The sequence below is a fragment of the Manis javanica genome, chromosome 4, assembly GCF_040802235.1.
Source record: "Manis javanica isolate MJ-LG chromosome 4, MJ_LKY, whole genome shotgun sequence".
Taxonomy (NCBI): Eukaryota; Metazoa; Chordata; class Mammalia; order Pholidota; family Manidae; genus Manis; species Manis javanica.
In genome coordinates, this window is record NC_133159.1 from 116013124 (window position 1) to 116038583 (window position 25460).

The following is a 25460-nucleotide window of genomic DNA, read 5'->3' on the forward strand; positions in this document are numbered from 1 at the left end:
CAACTGACAATAGCAGTTGCCCATGGCATGGAGAACTGGATGCTAAGAGTAGAAAGGAGAATTACTTAAACTTTTAAAAAATTATGAAATATTTCAGGCATGCAGAAAAGTACAGAAAATAATACAACAGATGTCCATGCAAACACCACCCAGACTTCACAGATGTTAAAATTTTGTCATTCTGCTATGGATCTTAGCATCGCAGCCGACACCCACCCCCATCCATTCCTCCTTCTTGCTCCTCAGTAACCAAAGTTGATGTGTATCATTCCAAACCTACACTGTGGGTACATATAGGTACCCATACAGATACACAGTACTGTTGTGTGTATTTAAATTTTAAATATGTATCTTACTGTAACTTTTTTAGAAACTTTTTAAATCACTGTTTTCATACATGCAGATCTACTTTATTACTCTCATTGCTGCATAGAATTCCATTGTGTAAATAAATCACAGCTCATTTATCCATTTCCTACTAAAAGGCAGCATAATTTTTTAAATGTTTTCCCTTTAGGAAAAGCATTATTGAGTTATAATCGACACACAATACATGGTACATATTAGAGGATACACCTTGATAAGTTTTGACATATTTACACAGCCATGATGCAATCACTACAATAAAAATAATGAACATGACCATCACCTCTGGAAGTTCCTCATGTCTCTTGCTAATCCCTCCCTCCGTCCCAGTCCTTCCACCCCTGCCCCCCGTGCCTAGGCCAACACTGATCTGTTTCTGTCACAGTGGGTTAGCTTGCATTTTCTAGGATTTTATATAATGGAATCATATGACATGCACTCCTTTTTTTGTCTGGCTTCTTTCACACAGCATGATTTGAGATTTATCCATGTTGTTGAGTATATCAATAGTTCATTCTTTTCATTCCTGAATAGCAGAGTAAAATATATAAAACACTCAGAATGACTCCCAGCAAACAGTAAGTGCTGAGTAAATGGAAACTGTTATTATACTAATATTAAAGACCCTTCTCAAACTTAAGACCCTATAAATATTTTTTAATAATGTCTAAGCCCCAACTGCCAAAACAAAAGAAGCAAGCAAACCCCTTTTGCTGGGAGGAGTTTAACATAAACTGTGCTAAAGCAAAAGTAATGTTTTTGGAAGAAATGTTCCAACTTTCAAATGGGCAATAACCCCGCAGCAGGTTCATTCATTGAGGGCTTCAGGGGGATATTTTGCAGCTCATTCATCCTGCTAGTCCACCAAAAGCCATTTTTCTCAAAATCAGATGTTCTTTTATAAAGGAGGCAGTTACTCCTTCACTTCTCCTCTTTCACTACATCCAGCACTGGGGTTCCATTGAGTACTTTCTAAACACAGATTCAGAACTCTTTAAATACAAATGTTGGTTGTGTTTCAAGGCATTGACATTGCTCACCAGTGTTGATAGCACATGGTTTATTTAATGTTTGAAGTGTGCCAAACCTTGTGCTGAGGGTTTTACCCCCTTCAGTTCATTTAATCGTCCCCACCCAGTGAGACACTGTATTAGTAATGCTTTTGACTGCAAGCAGCAGAAAATCTGACAAGAATGACATAAACAGAATTTTTTCATGCAGCAAGAAGTCTTGAGGTAGGCAGTTGCTAATGGTAAACCAATGGCTCAGTGATATCAGTGCTGTAATATCTATTATTAGCTGCTCCCTCAGGATGTCAGAATGTATGCTGCTCCAGCCATCACGTCTGCATTCCAAATAGAAAGATAAAGGAGAGAGCTAGTGCCCATGTCAGGAGATGATAGTTCTCCAGGAACCCCATAGCTTTGTGTCTGTGCCTTGTTGTTCAGAACAGCGTCACATAGCCACATCAGCTGGAAAGTGACTGAAGAGAAGAAAGCTGGAAATGGTGACCATCACAGATCTGATGATAGTCTCATTTTTAGAAGATTAGAAAATGAGGTTCAGAGGTGTAAAGTGACTTCTTGTAAAGTCACACAGTGCATTAATAACCAACCTGTCTTATTTCATAGGACTCTAGTGGCCTTCCTCTCTGATAAGCCTGTAAGTCATGCATCTTAATTTCCATAGTAGAATGCCAACTTTCTTCTGTTAGTCTGATACCTAGAGCACAGGGTTATCTTTCCCTTTGATAGGAAATAAAATAGCCCCTTCAGTTCTTCTTTGAAACACTCAAACTTCAACTGACTACCCACCAACAGCTACACGAAGCACAGATTAGTAAACCTGACATCTCAGGTTAGAGGCAGAGGTCCATCCTCATTCTCCTCCTCCTCTGAGCTCCGCAGACACACTTGCCTCTCTTTCATTCCCTCCACGGATTACAGTCAATGATCGGTCCTTGGGTTTCGTTAAGAGTCAGGGTGATAAAAGATAATGTTAAGTTACTTTTGTATCTTTTGTAAAATCTCAGTTGAAGACCATGCCCATCTTGTAGCCTGATTTATCTTTGTGAGTATCCCTGATATATGCCTTTTAGAACTTACTGCCTGGGAAAACTTTTTCATATGAACGTAGAGGTAGATTTGTGCCAGTAATCTGGATTGGCATGTAATTAAATACAGATTGAGTCCTGAGCTTTCAAGTAGGCAGGTCAGAAAGGGAGATGTGAGATACATTTTTATTTGATTATAGTAACTATGTCCTTCCAGGTTATTGGTGCAAACAAGTTTCTTCCCCTATAGTATCCCTTTTTAGTCTATATTTTAATGTCTGTTGTATGTCTACTCTAATACCTCAAGTCTCTTCTCATTCCTTTTGAAATAAAAGTAATTTTTAAAATGAAAAAATTCACAATGGCCCATAGACAGGCTAGTTTAGAAAGAGACAAGGAGAAGCAAAGGTCAAGGTGTAAAGAGAGTGGGACAGAGATGATGGCCTCCACAATTCTGAATTCTCTCACCATCCAACTGCAATTTAAATTGTTCAACAAATATTTGAGTGCTTAATTACACTAATTAGATAGGAGCTCAGGTGTCTGAGTGTAAACAGATCTCTGTAACTTGATCATTAAAAGTTTAAGCTTGGATGGCACTGTGAAAGATCTGACCAGACTCTCAACCTTGAAGGAGGAATGAGCTTCCATTATTACATATAGACAGCTCTCTTCTTCTTACCTTAATGTCTTCCAAAAAGGAGATGACACAAAATTAAATCATCAAATATTTATCAGCTAGTGGGCAAGAACTCTGCTTGGAATGGGGGAAGTGAGTTTCAAAGTATAAGGAAATTGAAAACAACACATTTCAGACAATAGAGAAAGCATTCCATAAATTTTGGTATCTCCAAATTATGGAAAGCAATGCAGCAATTAAAATCATATTTTAGGAGGATATATATTATCATATAAAGATGTTTACAATATGTGTAATGAAGAAAACTTTTACAAAGGATTTTGTAAAGGAAAAATCTAACAGAGAAAATAGAGTAGAATGAAATATACCAAAATATTGGAAGTAATGCTTACTACTAGGTGATAAAATTATGGGCAATTTTTATGTTCATCATTATGATTTCTATGCTTTTTAATCTTTAAATAATGAATATGTATTATTTTGTAATCATGCAAAACATGTTATTTTTTGAAAGAATAAATGCAAAGCCCTTACTTTTCAAATTTCCAGTACACCAGAAATGTCTAAACAAGTGAAAGATTAGACTACATGGAAGGAAAATAGTTAAAACACAGGTATACAAATCATGTTGGTACAAAGTAAGACATGATTAATTGCTAATGTACTCTTGTCAAAATATGGTCAGGCCCTGAATTAACTAAACTGGGGATTTCTCAAGGGCAGAAGCCATGAAATAATAATGTTTAAGAAGTAGTTTGTAGTAGTGGTAACAGGAGGTAACCTGGGTTTAAATCCTGGTTTTGCCACTCAGTAGCTGTATGACCTTGTATAGAATCCTTTAATTTCTCCAAGTTTCAGTTTTACATTTGTTAAAAGAATTTTTTAAAGGTATTGGTAATACACAATAGGCGTTATCTGCAGGATCATTGATAAAATGCATATCCTATACTCCATACAGAGCCAGTCAACATTTGCATGGATGAATGAATGAATGCACTGCTCTCGAGTTCAGAGACTGGAGGAATCAGGAGGACTGGAATGGTTGGTACACCCTAGAGAGGGATCAGGATGTGAGGACTCACAGGGGCTCTCTCCCTGACTGATACGAAAGAAGTGTTGGAATCAGTATCTGTAGATAGGAGTTCTAATTCCAGCAAGGTATTTAACCTGCCTTCGCTTCTATTTTCTTAATTACAAAATACAGATAATATACCTTTCTTTGCCTATTCATGAGATTTGTTATGCTAATAAAATTCATTCATTCATTCACTTAATACATGTTTTTTGAGGAGCCTACTATATACTAGATAATGTTCTAGGTGCTGGAGTTACGACAATAAGAAAAATAGAGAAAGATTCCTGTCCTTAGGTCATTTATAGTGTGGAGGGTTGACATGACACAAAAGATAAATAATTAAAATATCCAGGATATTAAGTGGTGATCAGTGTTGTGGAGAGAAATGGAGCAGGGACAGGGAAGAGGAGGTAGGGGGAAGCACAGAGTTAGAGTATCAGGGAAGAGTTTTTGTGAAAATGACATTTGAATAAATAAATGCCTGATGGAAGTGAGCAAGCAAACTGTGCTGGCACTTGGGTGAAGAAGATTCCAGGCAGAGGACACAGCCAGAGCCAAGGCCCTGAGCCAGCGTGTGGCCCTGAGCCAAGCAGGATGGCTGGAGCAGGGGTGCAGAGGGGGTAGTAGAAGGGGAAAATGGATGCAAGGTCTACGGATGTAACCAGATTGGCTTTGCACCAAGTGAGGATGTGCCACTGGAGAGCTGACTCTGGCACAATCTGATTTCCATCTTACAAGGATTCCCCTGAGTGTGCTTTGAGAATACGGTGAAGTGATTACTGCGGGGGAAGCAGGATAGCTGTTAGGGAGGATGTCTCCTTTACCAGGTGAGTGACGATGGACAAGGAGGGTAGCAGCGGAGATGGTGAAATGAGGTAAGAAATGAGAACCCACTTTGAAAATGAAGTCACTCTTCAAATGTAGGATGGTGATGAAATGGTGCAGAAGGAATGGTGAGAAGATAAAAGAGGGCAGCTGGTGTTGCTCCATGCAGTCATGGCCAAATGCCATGCTGCAGAAATTCAGTGAGATGGTACAGATGAGCTCTGCACCCGGCTGTTGACTTGACTCCCAGGGCATGCTCATGACAATGCAGAGCCCAGATTGTGGTGGGAAGGTCTTTTATGTCTCCTGTGTTTAGTGCCTTCAACATCAGCTTGCTACCATTCCATCCTCAATGCGACTTGGAGCAAAGCTTGGCCAAGAAGGGATCAAAATGTGTATGCCTTTTCCAGGGTCAGTGGGGTTCTCTTTCTTGGGAGTACTTAACATCATCCTTTTGAGATAATCCAGAGCATTCCAAGGCCACTTCTTGCTAACTGACATGCTTTTCTTCTCAAAATCCTAGAAGCACAAAAGGTTTAATCAACCCAAAGTACAGGGTCTGCTTAATTCCAGGGCTTGACTTGAATATCACCACTTTGGGAGGAGGAGAAACAAGTCTTCCTAAGGAGAGAATTTCCTACTAGAAGGACTGTTGCCCAGAACAGGCCCTTGGCAGCCCATTAATTATATTTCATTTTGACAGATCTCATATAGAGTTGTTATATGTTTAGGGGGGAAGAAGGTGCTGGGTGATTAATTGGTTGATAGTGTATGTTAATTGGATGCTAATTTAATTTAAATTTAATTCATATTTTAAGCACTTAATTCAACTCAGGACCTGAAAAATCAGAATATTCAAGCTTCTTGAAAGAACTTGACTATCTGTCACCTTCATATGTCTATTGACACTTTCTCCTTGTTTACAAACTTGTTTTTTAAGAGAAGAAATCAGATGGTTCTTAGCACTTCCAGCTGTAATAGGAACTGTTGGTTCTTGTAATACATAAATATTTAATTGCTTTACTGGAAAGAAAAGACACATATATCTACCCTATTACTTAAAAGTTTGTTCTAAACAAGTCCTGTCAGACTGGAAAATGGTGCTGTTTGGTTCTTTCCTCTGGCTGAATAATTGAAGAAATAGCTTCTCAAGAGAGTCTATACTTCGTCTCCAGGAAGGTACTGAGATGCCCTTGTAGATGGACCTCAGAACCTGCAGGCAGTGGGGCAGTGCCCTTCATGATACTTGGAGGCTTCTGGGAAATTACTCTGAGGCTGTTGTTTCTGTTCCCCCACAGGAGAACCACGGGAGGTGAACTCTCTGAGAACACCTTTTATGACAAACCCAATAATCCCTCTTACATCACAGTGGAAGGAGGGGCCCCCACCTACCCCCGGGATGGGAGCCACAGCCTCACGCTCGTCCGTGTCTAAGGTAGAGAGGCCAGAGTACCAGTATTGGAGGGTAGAGTACCAGTATTGGGACTATGAAGGTCTCTTCCGGTTCTAGTCTATGAACAAAGAAAACTGGGGACCACAAGTATGATAGCAGGAGCATAGGCTTTGAAATTTAACTGCTTTGGAATTGTTTCCTGACTCTCTCTTAGAAAAGTCACTCTTCTAAGTCTGAGTTCCCTCATCTGTATATTGGGATGATAATACTAATCTTGCAGTGATGTTATAAGGATTCAATGAGATAATAAATGTTTGTAAAAACCTAACAGTGCAAAAATAAGATGTTCAACACCTGGCCAGTACTTCCCTGCTTCTGCCAGGTCATTTCCAGCTTCTTCTGGTTCTGTGGGGTGCCTGAATCTAGTAGTAGCTGCCACCATCATTTGCAAGCCTGAGCACATTGCACCGTTGCTTGACCTTGACATCCATATTTGCTGGGTACTAGCACCTGAGGTTTGGACTTCCTTGTTTCACTAACTGGCTCTCTTCCTCAGCTGTCCTGGAGAAGCCTCTAGAAAAGAAGGCTGGCAGAAATTATGGCCCCCCAGGCAACAAGAAGCTTATCTATTTCATCGATGACATGAACATGCTCGAGGTTGATGCCTATGGGACTGTGCAGCCACACACGGTCATCAGGCAGCATCTGGACTATGGCCACTGGTAAGAGCACATGCAGAGGGGGTGGGAAAGGCCCAAGGCAGAGCTGAAGCCCGGTCTATTCTGTCGGGGCTGCCATCCTCAATTTATCTCTGGTGCCAGCTGAGAATCCCCATGGCAAACTACATTCCTCACAGGCTTCTGTTTTCTAGAAATTTCTTTCAGAAAGGGCATTAAAACCCAAATAAAAGGTTTGGCCAGAGAAGATGCATGGCTCTCATGTAAGGAAAAAAGCCTCCTCTTTTAGATTCATGGCCACAAATCTTAACTGAGAAACTTCCCAGGGATTCTCCCATACTGCCTATGCATGTTCACATCTCCACTCCCAGAAAAGTCGGTTTCATATCTTCTCCTCTCACCTCAAACCTCCCATCCACGTCCATGAATGATCACACACGCCATCTCCATTTCTTGCTTGCACAACTTACTTGCACCCCCATGCATCTTTCTGTCCCTTCTGCTGACACATCTGCCCTGAGGCTTAGCTGTCCACCGCACCTTAACCCCACACTCTCCAACCTCCTGAGATCCTCACTCCATCATCTAGCCCCCCTTTTCTCCTGATTAGCTCCTTCTCACCAGTATTTTAACTTGCATAAATTTCTCTATTGAGTTCAGAAAATGATTGTCTAGTTACTGTTCTCTCTCTCCCTACATAACCAGATTTCTCTGCTGTTTTCATGTCCTCCTCTCCCACTCACTCCCTGGCCCACTATTATTTACTTTCTCTTTTCCTCAACTTTACTGAGCTGTTTTGCCCAACTGCTCACTGTGTCTTTATGTGAAGTCTGACAGACCTCAGATGTGGGTCATTATCTTTCTTATTCTCTCAACAGCACTTGACATGGCTGACGACTCTCTCCTTTTGAAAATATTGACTTCCTTTGCTTTCTGAGGTGCCACATACCCCTGAATTTCTGCCTCCCATTTTTCTTAGTCCATCCATATGGTCTCTTCTTCCTATGCTATTCCATAGATATTAGATCCCTCAGGATTTTGTCCCAGGCTCTTGTCTCTTTTCAGTCTCTACCAATGGACCAAGACATTCATGTACTCAAGTGCATGAATAATAGGGCACAGCCCGCTACACCTTCACAAGGCATTCAGCTGCCTGGGCCCTCACACAACTCTGACCTGTGGTTTCTGACTGTTCCAGGTATGACCGTAACAAGCTGTGCCTAAAGGAGATCATGAATGTACAGTATGTTTCCTGCATGAACCCCACTGCAGGCAGCTTCACCATCAACCCACGGCTTCAGGTATGGGAGTAGCCAGTATCTGAGTCCTGAACACTCCCTTACCAGGGCAGATGTCCCTTGATTTTAAGTAATAATTGGCCCTTCCCCTGTCCAGCTTCTTAAAATGGTAAATCATACAGGATGCTGACTTGTATTTCTAGTGGGATGGAGAAACTCCTGGACCCAGAGTTATGAAGCTTTTAAAGCTGAAAGGGGTCATCAAGTTCATCTGATATGACTATTCTTCAGGATAAGAAAACTTCAGGGGGATGAAATGACTCTCCCAAGCTCATGTGGGTACTCAGTAACATTGAGATTTGGGCTCACATTCTCTGAGTTCAGGTTCTCTTCTTACTATCCCATACTGATGTCTTTGACCAAAGGTCCAAAGCCCATTATTCCCCCAGTCATTTTAGCTCAACCTAAGTTTGGATTTAGGATGAGAAATGTGACCAGTATATAGAATTCAAAGCCTTATAGGAAGTCTTCATAGTGTTATCCAAACCCAGAGATGGTGATTTTTTTTATTCTGTGGTAGATGTCTGACTCCTGGTCCTTCCTTATACCACTCTTCCCGGTGCAGCACCATTTCAGTGTGTTCGTCCTCTCCTTCCTGGGAGCAGACGCCCTGTCCTCCATCTACAGCACCATCCTGAGTCAGCACCTAAAGCTTGGAAACTTCCCAGCATCCCTGCAGAGGTCCGTCCCCCCGCTGATCGACCTCACCCTTAACTTCCACCAGAAGATTGCCACCACGTTCCTCCCACAGCCATCAAATTCCACTACATCTTCAATCTCAGAGACTTTGCCAACATTTTCCAGGTAGGTCAGTCTGTGCCAGCTGAGATGGCTGAATAATGATCTGGTTTCTTCCATCCTAGTAAAATAATAGTTAATGCCAAACTCTTAGGCAAGGGCTCATTTCCTATGGACGCATGAACATAAAAAGGTAAACAGAGTGAGATGGGCCCCGTAAGGAAGGACTTCAGCAAAACAGAGTTCTGTTTGCTAATGACCTTATTTCCCAGTAAGCAGAATCCATTTCTGACTTGGTTCCTTCTGGCTGGAGAGGGCTCAGCATCTTGGAGATAATGTCATATAATGATTTCGGCACACCTAGGAAAGAAAATGACACAGAAGACAAAGCTGAAGCTATTTAGCAGGCCCTGGTGGTATACCTATTGTTTTTGGGATAAAAAGAAGTCCCCCCCCCCCCCAAATCATGCAGGATAGATTTGCTTCTTGAAGAAGCCATATCATAATATCTCTAAGACACCATCTGCCAGCACTTGGGATGCCTCACTTGTAAAATATCCAAGTTCTTTTCCAGGGCAAAGCCATTTCAGATCTTTACAGCTGCTCATCTGAATAGTAATGGCCTATCTCTGCCCTTTGCTTCTAGTTGCTTGGTCCTTCACTGTCAGAGTCTCAGAGGGCAATGCAGCAGACCCTGGCCTCTCTTCCTCTTGGTCAGGTACAGCATCCTCACATGGTAGAGGCCACAACTTTCTCATCCTCCACAAGAATCTGCAGAAACTACTTTTCAGAGAGATCACTCCCAAGATTGCACCAAGCCATTACTGGGTGAAGGATGCCTTTCACACCAAGCACAGGCCACACCTGTAGGGAAAGGTCAACAGGATCAGGGAGAGAAGCATGATCCTGCAGGGAGCACATGTATGTGCAATTCTTTACCCAGACTCTGGGGAACCTAAAACCAGCAAAGCTTCAGACCTGAGGACTCAGGGCCTGCATGTTCCAGCCAGGACTCTTGGTCATAAGGAGCAGTAGCCTAGTAAATGTTAGCTCAAAGATCTAAGAGTGTGCTCAGAAAGGCTTTAGGGTTCTAAAGGTGGAGCTACTGAATCCACAGCAAGGTCATGTCTCAGAATACATGTGAGTTGACTCAGGGCAGCATTCCTAGTCGTATACCTCCCAAGAATAAACTCAGTTAAAAAGAAGCAGAGACCCACAAAGATTATACAGATTTGCCTAAAACACCCAGCCAGCCAGTGAAGGAACTGGAAAGCCCGGGAGGGTAAGTCTTGTTTCCCTGGCCCCATTTCTCTACCTGACCCAGGCAGGCTGAGTGGCAACCCCCTGAGCTCTGTGTCCCAGCCAGGCATCTCTACAGCTTGCCAGCTGTCAGCCACCTGCCACAAGTGTGGGAAAGCACATCCTCCATGGACCACATGCTTCCTTTCAACCAGCAGTCCTTCACCCTCCTCTTCCAGAGGGGGTTTCAAGCTCATAGCTTGACCTCAGCCTTCCTGTGCTTCCCTCCCTCCCTGCCTGCTTGTCTACAGGCTTGACAGAAGAGCCTAAGGGGATGGTTGAATGCCCACTAGGAGACAGGCACTGCCCAGGGGGCATGCTGCTTTTCTTCATCCAGCTTGCTCCAAGGCTCAGTCATTCAGACCTCCTCTGCACTTGCTCGTGCTGTCCCCATCAGGACAGAATTTGATAGAGCTCTGAGCAGCAGCCATCGTTAACCATCCCCATCTCAGTGTCGCACATAACTGTCTTCGCACATGACATGCTCACTTTGACTCTGCCTTTAATTGTCAGTCAGCCTGAGTGATTGGGGTAAGAAGGCTGATAAACCAGCTGACAGCACACCCCGTAGTCAGACACAGTCCTCGGATCAGGATTCCCGGCTGGTGCTTCTTCCTGCCCCATGCGTCTCATACACGGTGGATACCTGGGGGAGCTGGGAAGGAGAGAAGGGCTGAGATGTATGTATGGTGGAGCCAAAGGGACCTCATGTAATTTCTTTCTCTAAGATAAACTTTTATTAAAGTACAACATACAAGTAGAAAAGCATGCAAGTCATAAGCATACAGCTTGGTCAATTATCACAAAGCCATCACACCTATGTAACCACAACTCAGATCAAGAAATAGAACATTGCTATCATCGCTGAAGCTCCTGATTTTTCTTACTTCCATTCCCTCTTTCCTCCTCCACCCAGAGGTAAATATTGTCTGGATTTCTAACAAGTTATTTTGGCCTATTTTTGGACTTTATGTGAATAGAATCATATGATAAATATTCTTTTGTGTCTTCTGTTCAATATTATACACCTGTATGTAGAATCACACATTATTGGTAAATAATAATAATAACAATTTCTTTCTTTCTGATCCTTAATCTTGTAATTTCTTTTTCTTCTCCTATTGTACTGGCTACAACTGCCAGTACAATGTTGAAGGGAAGTAGTGAGAGTAGCATCTCATTGCCTTCTAAATTTTAGGGGGAAAAGCTTTTAATAGTTGACCATTAAATATGATGCTTACAGATTTTTGAGGATACTCTTTGCCAGATTAAAAAAATTTCTTCCTGTTTATAGTTTACTGTTTTAATCACAAACATATGTGGCAACTTAAAAAATGATTTTTATGTATCTGTTGAAGTAATTATATTGCTTTTTTTCTCCCCCTTTTCTGGAAATACAATGTTACATTGATTATTTTTTCATGTTAGATCAACCTTGCATTCCTATAATCCACCCAACTTAATTGCTACCTGCTGAATGTTTTATATTTTGTTGGATTCTATTTGCTATTTTTGTTCAATTTTTGCTTTTATATTAATGAGATTGTCCTGTAATTACTTTTCTTCCAATATTTTAAGGTTATGAGATCCTCATAAAATATACTGGGAAGTGTTCCCTCTTTTTCTACTCTCAAGAAGTTGTTATAAAACATTATATTGTGCCTTCTTTAAATGTCAGAAGAATTTACTGATGAAACTTTCTGTAGTTTTCTTTATGGAACATGTTAAATTATGAATTCAATTTCTTTAATACCTACTAGACAATTCAGATTTTCTGTTTATTCATATATCAGTATGGTAAGATGCCAATGTCATCAATTTGTAATTTATCAGCATAAATTATTGATCATATCCCATTATTATCTTTTAATCATCTATACTATCTCTTATTATGCCCTCTTTCTTATTCTGGATATTGATTTATGTGTGCTTTTTCTGTTTTTCTGTTTTTCTCTTTTATCAGCCTTACTAGGGAGTTATCAGTTGTGCTGGTCTTGTCAAAGAAACTGGGAAGTATACCAAAATTAGGTTTTTTATTTTATTGACTGTCTCTATTTGACATCTGTTTTTTATGCTATTAATATTTGTTCCTTTCTTTACAATCTCTTTCTATTTACTTTAGATTTGGGGTTAGTTTGTTCTTTTTCTAACTTCTTGGCATGGCTGCTTGGGCCATTAACTGTCAGCCTTTCATCTCTTCTAAAACACCCATTTTAAGGCCAAAAATTTCTCTGTAATTAAACCATTAGCTGCATTATGCAAGCATTTTATACATTGTATTATTATCATTTACTTCATAATATTTCTTAATTTCCCCTATATTTCTTTAATCTATGGGATACTTTGAAATATAGTGCTTTATTTTCCAAAATTTAGAGATTTTTCTAGTTATTTTTCTCTTATTGATGCCTGCCTAGCTTAGTTCTGTTGTCAGAAAATATGCTCAATATAATTTTATTCCTTTGAAGTTTGTTGAGATTGGCTTTATGTCCCAAGATATAAACAATGTGCACTTTTTGAAATAATACATTTTGCATGTGTTGGGTATAGTTTTATCAATAGGTCAATTAGGTCAAACTTGTAAATCATGTTGTTTAAATTGTCTATATCCTTACTGATTTTTTTTTGTCTACTTATTGTGTTCATTTCTAAGAAGGGTATGTTAAAATCTCACTGTAACTATAGACATGTCAATTTCTCCTTTTATTTCTGACATATTTATATACTTTGGAATGTTGTTAGATGCACACAAATTTAGAATAAGTATATCTTCCTATGGACTGACCCTTTCCTTCTTATTAAATGTACTTCTTTATTTCTAAAAATGGTCCTTGCTTTAAAGTCAACTTTCTATGGTATTAGTATGGCTACTCCATACTAATTTTTTAGTCAAACCAGTCATACTAATTCTTTTAGTCAGTATTTTCATGCTATATTATTTTGGAACTTCTTATCCCACATTTTCCTATTTAAGGAAATCTCTATAGGCAGCATACAGATGGACTTTAAAAAAATATTTTTAAAAATTAAATGATTTTTAAAAAAAATCAGTGTCTTCTAATTAAAATGTTTTTAATGCATTTATATTTGATGTTATTTTATATAATAATATATTTAGGCTACTTTATACTATTTGTTTTCAAGATGTCCTATTTATTCTGTTTTCTTCCTTCTCTTATATTCTATCAAACTAATTTATATTTAAAAAATTCTTTTTATTTTCTCCCTTTTTTAGCATGCTGTTCATTCTTTTGTAATTCACCTAGTGGTTACCAAATGCATCATTTTATCCTCTTTTCTTTTATGTTAACACTTGTATCAACTCTCATACAATGTAAGGATCTTAGAAAAATTTACCTCCCTCCAGTTTTTGTGCTATTGCTATTTCTTTTAATTCAGTTTATATTGAAAACCCACAATACACTAATACTTTTGTCCTAGTAAGTCTATGTTTATTTAGATTTACCCACATATTACTTTTTCCATTGCTCTTTATTCCTGCTGAATATTTGTTCTTCCTTTTGGAATCATTTTTATTCTGCCTGGAGAACACATTTAGTATTTAGTTTATATCTGCTAGACAAGAATCTCTAAGTTTTTATTTGACTAAAAATATATTGATTTATTATTTTTGGAAGAATTTTGGGAGGAGGTTTAGAATTCTAGGTTGGCAGCTATTTTTGCTCTACACATTGAAGGTGTTATTTCATTGTTTTCTGGTTTCCATAGTTTCAGTTGATAAATAATCTCTAAGTCTTATTGTTTCTTTGAAGTACACATATTTATTTTTTCACTTGCCTGATTTTGAGATTTACTCTTTGTCTTTGATTTTTCAAAACTTTCACTTTTATGCCTAAGATGACTTAGGCAGTATTTTTTGTATTTATCCTGCTTAGTGTTTGTAGCACTTTTGAATCTAGTTCAGTGTTCAGTTTTAGAGATGATGCAGCCAGTGTGTCCTCAAATATTGCTTCTGCTTCTCTCTCTTTTTCTGGTTTTCCAGCATGTTTTGAGACCTTTTCACTCTGTCCTATGTCATTTATGCTCTTTTCTTTTTTTAAATTTTTTCTCATTGCTACTCAATCTGAATATTTTATGCTAATCTCTCTTCCCATTCACTAATTCTTTTTTCAGCTGTGTCTGTTCTGCTGTTAGCCCTATTTGAAATGTTCTTAGTTTCAGTTACTGTAACCTTGGGGTAATTTTTAATTTGAGATTTTGCATTTGATTAATTTTAAAAGTTCCAGTTTTCTGAAATTCTTTACCTTATCATCTAATTTCTAGTCATATTCATCATAGTTAAAGTCTGTGTCTGATTATTCCAAGACCTAGATCTCCTGTGGGTCAGTTTTTTCTTTGGTTTTGGTCCTTTTTCCTATTATTCCCAGTAATTTTTGCTTGATTGCCAGACATTGTGAGGTTTTAAATGTGCAGATAATTTGAGGGTTGAGATGGCATTATTTTCCTTCATAGATTATATACTTCTGTTTCTGGCAACGGGATTGAGAAGATTGAAGCTGAGCTTGAGTTTCTAAGGATTGAATGATCTGTGTTCACTCATACCCCTAGTTTGTAACCCTTGGAGGCGGTCCCTTGGGGTTGTAGCTCTGACCCGTTCTTGGTAATCACTGAACTCCAGTTTTTATCCTCCCTTCTCCATGAGATGAGAAAACTCTGCTCAGTGTCTTGATCTCTCACTTGTATCTGTCTTCTCAGTTTCTGAAACTGTAAGCTACTGCTCATGATTTGGCAAATGTCTGAAGAGAAAAAATGGTGTCAAAGTTTGGGTTCATTTGTCTTCCTCCTCTTCTCTCTGGTATCTTAGCCCCCACTGCCTTGGTTACTTTCTAATGCCTCTAAAATGATTAAACTTTAAAATAATTTTCCTGTTTTCTGTAGTTGACCTCAGTGGGTTGGTGAGATCAGCTACTCTGCCATTGCCAAAAGCAGAAATCCTGATGGAGGTTCTTGCTATGTTACAGTAATTGAAGGATTCAATATCAACCCATTCATTCTTTCAGCAAGCATTCGTTGAGAATCTAGCATATGTTGGGCACCATGCTAGGTACTAGTAATACAATGATAAAAATAAATAACATCCAAATTATGTCTTTCAATTTCCCTGTCCTTTGAGACACTCACCAGGACCTGGAAGATGGAGACCTGTGTGAATAAAAATAATTTTAGAAACTAATAGTTCTTCTGTAATAGAGATTTATACATAAATCGTAATGTGGGGTGCATCAGAGGGAATGCTGTTGGGCAGGAAAGGTGATGTCATGCATGACTTCAGTTAAGCTAGATCTTGAAATGTGAGCATAGCAAGCAAAGCAAAAGGCATGAAGGTACAGAAAGTGTGCAGGGTTATTACTGTCAGTAATGAGGAACAACCAAATGGCCACTTTTCCTCTAAAAAAAGAACTGGGGCAATGAAGGCAAACAGGTATAGATGACTTTGAAGTTACTGGATTTGTTGAGGTTGCCAAAGGGCTAATCTTGGTGGTCTCCATTTGTCAATGAAAGAGAAGGCTGAGACATTAGCTAATAGCAACAGAGGAAGGTGACAGAAAAATTCAAAAAGAATAGCAAATATCTGGAACAACCCCTGTGGTGTATAGGAAGGAGAACCTACTAGAGATGAATAAATAGATTGCTGACCTGCAAAAGTTAACTATATTTCCTCACTTGGTCATCAATTTTTCATAAGCGATTGTCACCAGGACTCATTTTCAAAGTGACACTTGTAGAATTGAAATACAGCAGAGAAGGCACCTTTCCCCCCATTATTGTGGTGATTCAGAATGTAGTGGTTAAAATTCCAGATTCTCACTTCAGGCACACCTGGTTTCAAAACCTTGTGGTTTTGAACTAAAGCCTTTTACTGCATGCCCTGGGCATGCTTCCTGTCTTTCAGAATCCCCATCTCCACATTATACAAAATGGATATAATAAAAATTACTCTGTAGGGTCATCATGATGGGTAAGTGAGCTTTGGCGAAACATCCAGTGCAGGACCTGTCACATAACTGGCTTCAATAAATTGTAACTGTTGCAGTTTTAAATTGTTGTCCATGGTTTTGTTTGTTTTGTTTTGTTTTGTTTTGTTGTCTATTCTCCTTAAAGGGCATTTTCTTTTCCTCAGTGGAATGTGTAAGATCCACACAGGACCTAATAAAGCTCTATGTGCATGAATCAAATCGGGTTTATCGGGATAAGACGGTGGAAGAGAAGGACTTTAATCTTTTTGATAAAATCCAGACAGAAGTGGTCAAGAAAATTTTTGATGTGAGTATTGCCTTGCGAATTTTTCTTTACAGTTAATCATGTAACTGTGCAGCTGATCCCCCAAATGATAACATTTAGCTCATAAATGGGAAAAAAATCAGAGATTAGATAAGGAAAGAAAATCTATCATTACTTTGCCAAGGTGAAAAATGTTGAGGCAAGAAGAGACCCAAATTAATCGTGGAATTTCAGCGGTAGGAAGAGATCTTCAGATCCAAGTACTCATCCTCTACTAACTCCTCTGAGCAGCATTTCCCAGGATGGTCGTTCCAGTTGACATGCCAGCCTCCCTGGAGATGCACAGCCTTTCCCAGAGCAACCATTTTGGAACTGCTAATGTCTGAACATATGGACCAGTTTTGAAATTTGGAACCTTTGGAACAATTTTAAAGACTAGAAACTGATTCTAAGAATGATCTAAAGTGTATTTCCCTGTACGTCCATCCTAGGTCTACATGACAAGCCTTCAGATATTTTAAGACCATTTATCTTCTCTTTCCTGGGTCTCCTCTCCTCCAGGCCAAATAGCCTCTGTTCCCTTAGCCACCTCTGATGTGGCTTGTTTACCAGCCTGGAGAAATTTGACATCATCTTGATTAGTCTCCTCTCTGTTCTCCTTTCTGAAATCACGGCACCCAATTTTCATAACACAACCCAGTTGGAGTCTGACCGAAAAAGCAGGGATCATCATTCCTCTCTTCTTATATATCGCAGCTTTGTTATACTGCTTCCCAAAATGTGTCCTGCTGGAGACTTGCAGTATGATGTACTCATTGGAAAGAAGGTATCTGTAATGAAATAAATTGAGAAAGTACTTCATATTAATACCTTTCTTAGAAATCCACAGTGCAGTCAGCACAGTAAAGCTCTGAAAATCTTGAATAACCCTGATTCATTTATCATTTCCCACATGTATTGGGCCCTAAAATTCTTTTCCCTTCATAAAATCTATTAGTAGTTTGCAGAATGAATGGTCCATAGAATATGCCTTGGGAAGCACTGATAAATTAACACAGCCTAAGATCATATTTATATTTCTTAGTGTCAAAATTACCCCACAACTAACACAGAGCCTTCTGTTGAGAAAAGCCCCATATTTTTCACACATACTGCTTGACTGCCCCCTCTTGAATTTAGAAATAATCAAATCTTGTATTTAAATGTACCACATTGCACCTATGCTCACCTTGCTAGATTTAGCTCCATATTTTTCCCTGATAAGATCCTGGGTCTACCTCTGAAAACATTACAGTCCATCCAACCTATATGACAGCCTTTTGAATGTTTTGACAGCATATTAAGTAGTTTATCTCTGTCTGCCCTTTACTAATCCAAACAGCCTGAATTCCTCCACTTTCCCATTCTTTTCATATGGCCTGATGTTAAGTACTACCACATCTTAAATGCCCTTCTTTGAGCATGGTAAAATTTGCCAGTTTATGTATCCATTGTTAGCTCTGCAAAAGAGCTTTGAGTATCTTCTGGTCTGAGCTAGTTCTTTGAAGAAACAACACTCAGTCTTTGAAACAGAAGTCCTTATGTGGGTCTGTACACTAAGGGCACATCCTTTTGATCACAGACCCAGATATAATTAATACTGGCATTACCTTTCCACAACATTTCAAATGCCAGCCTCAAGCACTTTTGGCTGCACCAAATCTTGGTATTGGTGTTAAAGAAAAGTTGCCAAATTTCCACCAAGGAGGTGATACCATTCTGTTTCTGCCATAAAAGCTTGAAATTCTTTCATTCATGGCCCTTGGCAATTAAAAAATTTTTGATTCACTATGTGGCTGGGTTTCTCTCCCTTTTACACGGCCTGGTTCTGGTCATAAAATCAGAGGTCTGTTGTTTTGTCAGGTCTTCGCAGACCAGGGCTTTCAGGCCTGCCCTTCAGTGGCCCCTCTGCTGGATTGTTAATTAAACTGCCTGCCATCAGGACCGATTCCCGGGATATTAGCCCATTTTCAAACTGGACAAATGTATTCCCACATCACTTTCCTACATGTTTTTTAACTGCCAAGAATGCTCCCCTGTATTACATTAAATCTTTTCCAAACATCTGGACACTTATTGTTACTGTTTGGCAAAGCCAGAATAGTTTAAGGGTTTTCTATGGTCCTGAAACCACTTTCAAAGTGTACATAACTGTTTGATAATTCAACTCTTTTCACTGCTTTCTTCTTCTAACCAGGCAGCAGCTCTGGTTTCTCTGTAGATGTCAGTGTATCCTCACTTTCCCTCCATTAGGTTTGGTGCATCTTGTCTCTTGGGCTTCCAGGGTGAACCCTACAGTGATTTGTGCCCAGGATCATGGCCCTGCTGGTGAATAGCATGCTGATTACATCTTCCTGGGTGGCTCTCCCAGTCTTAGATTTTGGAGAAGAGAATGGCAGGTGGAGACAACTGCTTGAACTGATTCCTACTTATGCATTAGAAAACCTGTTCTTTCTCACACTTAATTCCTCTACACCCTTTCTTTTGAAGTAGCAGGCATTTGGGTTTTGATAAGTGATTCCTTTCTGAAAAATTTTAAGTTACCTCTTCAATACTTAGAGGGTAGATTGGTGGAGATGTAAACTCCCTGTCTTTAAGTTAATTGAATTGTACTGGGTATTTATTAAACCTGGTGAGGTTTATCCTGTGAGCAAGAACTGACACACAATCCCAAATCTTTGGGAAAGTTTTTATAGTAGGGGGTTCTATTATAAATGTTTTATGAGATTATCAATGTCCCCATTAAACAAACCAGTCACCTAAGAATGGCTCGTGGTGCATTTTTCAGAAACCAAGCTCTCTGATTGCACAGCCTATAGTGTGCAATCTCACAGGAAGCAGGAAAGGGTGTTTTACAACACCACTGCTCTGGATTGGAGAGCAAGACCTGTTGGATAGGATGTGGGGGAGATGAGGCCACTAGATCATGGACTCCTTCACCCAGCACTGCTGAGGTCCCCTGCTTAGGGACATCCATCCACGTGTCCCCATCCACTCCTCTGCTCAGACCCGGGCTCTTACTGTGCATATAGGAAAGCCACTCCCACCTTCCATTTCACATCCTCAGCCTGCAAGGAATGGCAGACATCATCCGTGACTTCATGGGGCTTGGAAATGAGTAGAGCTTCTACCCTAGAAGGGATTCTCAAGAAAACGAAGCGTTCAAAGCAGCAGCGACACTCAGCTTTCAGGGAGTGTTCAGAGAGGAAAAGTGAATGAGGTGTGTCTGCTCTGTGGGGACTGAGAGTCAATAAGAAGGGTGCTTGTGCTTGTGTCTCTTCTCCAGGGTATGGAAGGGACTGTGGAGCAGACACGAAGCCAGGACGTGTATTGCCATTTTGCAAATGGCACTGGCGAGCCCAAGTACCTGCCGGTACAGTCGTGGGAACTTTTGACCCAGACTTTGGTGGAAGCCCTGGAGAACCACAATGAAGTCCACACAGTGATGGACCTGGTGCTCTTTGAGGATGCCGTGCACCACGTGTAAGTGTGCTCCTCTCCTGCCTTCCCTCAGCTGCCTCCTCTTCCCAGTGTTGAGCCTCGTTTGGGCATTAGAGGCCACTCTGATAAAACCAGGAAAGCTGCAATGACTACTGCCATGAAGGTCAAGGTGGCAGCTGGTCAGAGCAGCAGCTGTGGCTTTGGTCCCCCGCCCTTGTGGGCAGCATGGTGCTGAAGTCAGGCACAACTGGATTTATGTCCTTGTCTGCCATTGACAGTCCCCAGGCATGATTACAATGACACTAAAGAAAATTTGAAAATCATAAAAGAGGCACAAGAACAGCTCAGAACTTGCATCCCCACCCCCTACTAGTCTAAGAGCCAATTTTAATGAAATTGAAGGTTTCTGCTTAAGTGCTCACATATTTCAAAAAATCTAATATCCTTTTAGGTGTCACTGCTGTCAAATGAATCACTCAGAGTAATCACCAAGACTCCCAGATAATTTATTCTCACACCAGTGCTATCCCTGTACTGCTCTTTACATCCCCCAGTCTGGGTCATATTTACCATCCCTCCCTGCCTTCCAAAATCTTTCCACCCTGCCCCCCACCCCCGGTACTCACTCTTCAGCAGCAAAATCTACTTGAACTTGTCTGAACTTTCTATCGCTGAGGCATTCTAAGTGAAACTGATGACCTCTGAGTTGAGGAAAGCTGCTTTTTCTTCCCTGTTCTATGTACCCCAGGGTCTAGAGAGAGAGACACCCTCCTCCCCAATCCCACGTCAATGGCATGTTTGCCATTTCCCCTTTTATCCTGCAAAGCCCAGTTCTTTTGAAGCTCAATTAACTGGACTTTCATTCTCATTATTCCTCTTGTTAACTGTCACCCACTGACATCCTGTTACTCCCTATCATCTGCAAACTGCCCCAGAGATTGGACCGTCTGCCTTTCTACATTCCTGCCTTTGTCTGTCACCTGGTCTTCCTGTTCCCCGGCCTTCTTAGCTCCAGTGATCCTTTCTTCCACCCCGTCTCAGCTGCCCCCTCAAGGGCTTCTACCCAGAACTTCTATCATCAATAATGAGCCCACTGCCACATCTCATCTTCAGACATCTCACTGTCTAACTTGTACCTCCTACCCATTCACTCATCTGCTCTAGTTTCCATTCCAGCTACTCTTTTTTTTCCCATTTTATTAAGGTGTAATTGACATATAGCATTGTATAAGTTTAAGGTGTTCAACATAATGTACATGTATATTGCAAAATTATTACCATGATAAAATCAGTTAACATCCATCACCTCACAGTTACAATTTTTTCCTTGTGATGAGAATTTTTAAGATCCACTTTTAGTGACTTTCAAATACACTCTACAGCATTGTTAACTATAGTCCCCGTGCTATACATGACCTCCCCAGCACTCACATATCTTATACTGGAAGTTTGTACCTTTAGACCTCCTTCCCCTAATCCCCCAACTCCCCATCTCTGGCAACCACAAATCTGTTCTCAGTTCCTGTGAGTTTATCATCTTTAGATTCCACATACAAGTAAGATCATATAGGATTTGTCTTTCTCTGCCTGACATACTCCACTTAGCATGATGCCTTCAATGTCCATTCATGTGGTTGCAAATAAAAATATTCCAGCTATTCTTTTTTGTTGGTTGCTTGGTACAGGTATATTCATAGCTACTTTATTCAAAATAGTCAACACTGACTCAGCCCAGGTGTCCATCAACAGAACAAAGTATTTTAATGGAATACCACTCAGCAATTAAAAGTAACAATGCGATTTATACAAAAATATACTAAACCATAGAAGTCTTACACAAAAAGGACACACTGTGTGATTCTAGTCAGATGAAATTTGAGGACAGGCAAAACTAGGGAGCAAAATTCAAAACAGTGTAGGTGGGGAATGACTGGGAAGGAAACTGAGGAACTTCCTGAGGGGATAGTGTTCTCTGTCTAGATAGGGGTTCAGGCTATACAAGCACATACATGTGTCAAAACTCAGAACTGGCACATTTGAGGTTTGTGCATTCCATTATATATAACTGTCTCTTCAATAAAAGAACAGGAAGTGCTGAAGTCTAGTTAATGATGTGCATGCAGAAATGTTTAGAGATGAAGAATACTGAGGTCTGCAATAAGTGCATCAAAGATAAGACAAATTGATAAATGAAGACTGCGATGGATATTCCAGCTATTCTTAAACTTCAAGACTTCATTTCTGGAGGCAGCTACTTTCTCAAACTGCCTACCATGTCTTTACTTTCCTCAGTCACCATAGACCCATCATCCTGGTTCAAGCTCCCCTAACCTTCCTGTCATTGCATCCATATGGCAAAATCCTGCTCTAATGAAACCCCACTGTCTTTATATCCCATACCTGCCCCGGAGCACCTGATGATTACTGAAGAAACACCATCATCGTATTGACTGGAGTTGCTTCAGATTTGCAGCCACAAATATCAAACGGGCTGTCAACTTTGCTGGAAACCCTCCTCCACTACCCTGGGCAATTTTCTCTCTTCCCCTCCCTGTGATGACTGCATGACACATTTTTCTTCTCAAGTGTCTAACACTCCTCCCCCTCTCTTCATTCCTGGTTAATGAGCACATCTTCTATTTCACTGAGATAGTGAAAGTAACCAGAAGTGAATTCTGTCATCTCCCTGCTATCAAATCTAACAGCCTATCTGCATCCCATCCACAAAGTTGCTACCAAAGGCCAATCCCTCCATGTGTGCACCAGATCCCATCTCTTTCCCCTTATCCATGACTTTGCTCCTTCCTGCAATTACCCCTTCTCTCTCCCCCTTTCCTATTTTCTTTCCCCCCCTCTTCCCTCTTACTCCATCATTAATTCATTGGTTTTTGGATCTTATCCATCAATATATAAACATATTGTGTTATCATTTACCAAAAAAACAACAAATCTATTCCTGGACTCCTATAGCCTTTCCATCTCCTACCCCCATTTCTCTGCTTCTGTTCACAACAAAACTCATCAAAAGGGTTGTCTATACCTGTCATATTTTCTCACTTCTCATTGGTCCATTTCTTACCACTTGAATAAAAGAGCTCTCATCAAAGTCACCACAGTTCCAGCTCTTGCTAAAGTTAGTTGTCAGTTCTGGGTCCTTGCCATGTATTACTTCACTGCCCTGCTGCATTTGTCATGATTAATTCCTTTATTTGCCTACCTCCGTTCATTGATCCGTCCACCCAACACATACCTGCTCAGTGCGTGGTGTTAGTGTGAGCGTGGGCATCTCTGTGTTACTCACTTCTGGAGTCGCAATACCCAGGACAGTATCTGGAACATAGCAGGTCCTCCTCAATATAAATCGTTAGCATGTCATATATGAGATAAATGATGGAGAGAAAAACAGAGGAAAGGGGGAGTGATCGCAAGTTTAAAAAGGGTGGTCCTGGAGGCCTCCCTGGGATGGCAGCATTTAATAGTACACGTAAGAGCTGCACTTACCATAGAATCTTCATGGACCTGCCGCGTCATGCTTTGCATACACTGATTCATTTAGTCCCCACAGAAAAAGTGAAGAAAGCAAGGTTTGCTTTTCTCCCTGTATCATAAATGTGGATACTGATGCCCAGAGAGAGGAGGGAAGTTGCCTAATGTTACACACCCCAGACACAGGCAAGCCAAAGCTCACGCTCAGGCACGCGACCATCACCCTACAACGCTCCCCATATGCTTTCCTGTCCGCACCTGATCCAGTGTAAGCTCCTGAGCACACACACTAACTGGCTCACGCTGAGTTCCCAGTGCCCTGGAGACTGTCTGCTGCATCACAGATGGTCAGTAATAAGGCTTCTAGGATGTCTGTTCACTCACCTTGTGAAACTTCTGTACAGAAGTATTTTCTCTCCTCTCCAAGAGCTACCAGAGCCTGTGTCATCGTCCTGGAGTTGAGACAAATCTTCGTCCTTTAAGCGTAAATTTAATTTGGGAGAATAGCAAGTGATTCAGTCAATGCGCCTTCCAACATGGGTGATCTAACTGACTAATACTGATTCAGGAAAAAATAAGGCTATGAAAACTGACTTTTCTCCCGAGGCTGCTAAACATACTCTCAAGATAGTTTCCCAGGAAAAGTCTGAATAATGAACTGCCTTGAGGAAGCAATTCTGAAGAATAAAGTGGATTTAGATATATAACGTCCTGCAGGTTTGTTAAGAAATATCAGCGTCCCATGACTTCATCCCTGCTACCCCTCCCTCCCCTCCCTGGCGCTCCTCGGCCCTCTTGGCTGCTTCAGCCAGCCAGATAGAGCAGAAGCGGGGCCCCAAACGATACAAGTCACAGCTGCGGGGAGCGCCCACGGCCTCGCAATACTGCACACGGGGCCCAAAGCACAGGCGCCGGACTCAGTCCAGGAAGGTCCCACCTTCTTACACCCGAGCGCCCGCCGGCGCAGCGGGGACGGAGTGCGCACGCGCTCTCCCAGGACCGACGCACCTGGGCGGGCCAAGGAGCTGTGGTTACAGGTGCAATGAGGCGTAACCCCACCTTGATTTTTTTATCCGCCTGTATCTTCTCACCTCTTGAGTGCTTAACATTTTCTTTCGTTTGAGTCCCCTACACCTTTCCCAAGCTTTGCTGCTGTCTCTTTCCACTGCTCTCGTGCTTAACCCGTAATGGAGCCCTGTGTGGTGGTTAGGGGCACAGGCTCTGCAGATAGAGCCAGACCCAAGTGCAGATCCTGGTTCTGCCACTAATTGGCTGTGGTGCTTTGCAAAGGACACAACTTCCCCAAGCGTCAGTCTCCTTCTCTGAAAAATGAGCATGATAAGAATGCCTACATCGTAGGTCATTGCTGTCTGTGCCAAGTGCTTTGCACTTAATGAGCCACTCAGAAATGTTAGACTTTTTTTTTTGAGTGGTTTTCTTTTCTCAGTGGTACAATTTGCTCTCCTATTCCTTCACCATTTCAGCAGAGTCTTGTACTGCTTTTTCTTTCAGCTTTACCCTGGATATTTTCCCTGGCTTTTGGCATAATCTTATTCTACATTTTTCTTTGTTTATTTACTCCCACATGTGTTTTTACAGCCTCCTCTCTTTTTCTTTTAGAATCACTTCTAAATCATTAACAAAAAAGGAACTTCAGATGTACTTCTATCATGCCCCCTTTTTTTGTGTGTATCTGATCAGTTTTCAAGGGTGTTTGTGTGTGTGTGTGTGTGTGTGTGTGTGTGTGTGTGTGTGTGTGTGTGTGGTCTCCAGTGAGCCAGCTTCCCCCAGCTGTGCTGTGGCGCATCTTCAGCTTTTGTTTTCAATCGCCCAGAAATTCAGTAATGGGCTTAACTTAGACTGCCTTGGTTTTCTGACCTAGGAGCT

At 40.8% G+C, this 25460-nt stretch overlaps 1 pseudogene; it reads left to right on the forward strand.

The window, feature by feature from the left end:
* Window positions 1–25460, forward strand: part of LOC108403857 (dynein axonemal heavy chain 9-like) — a 594862-nt pseudogene that overhangs the window by 132671 nt on the left and 436731 nt on the right.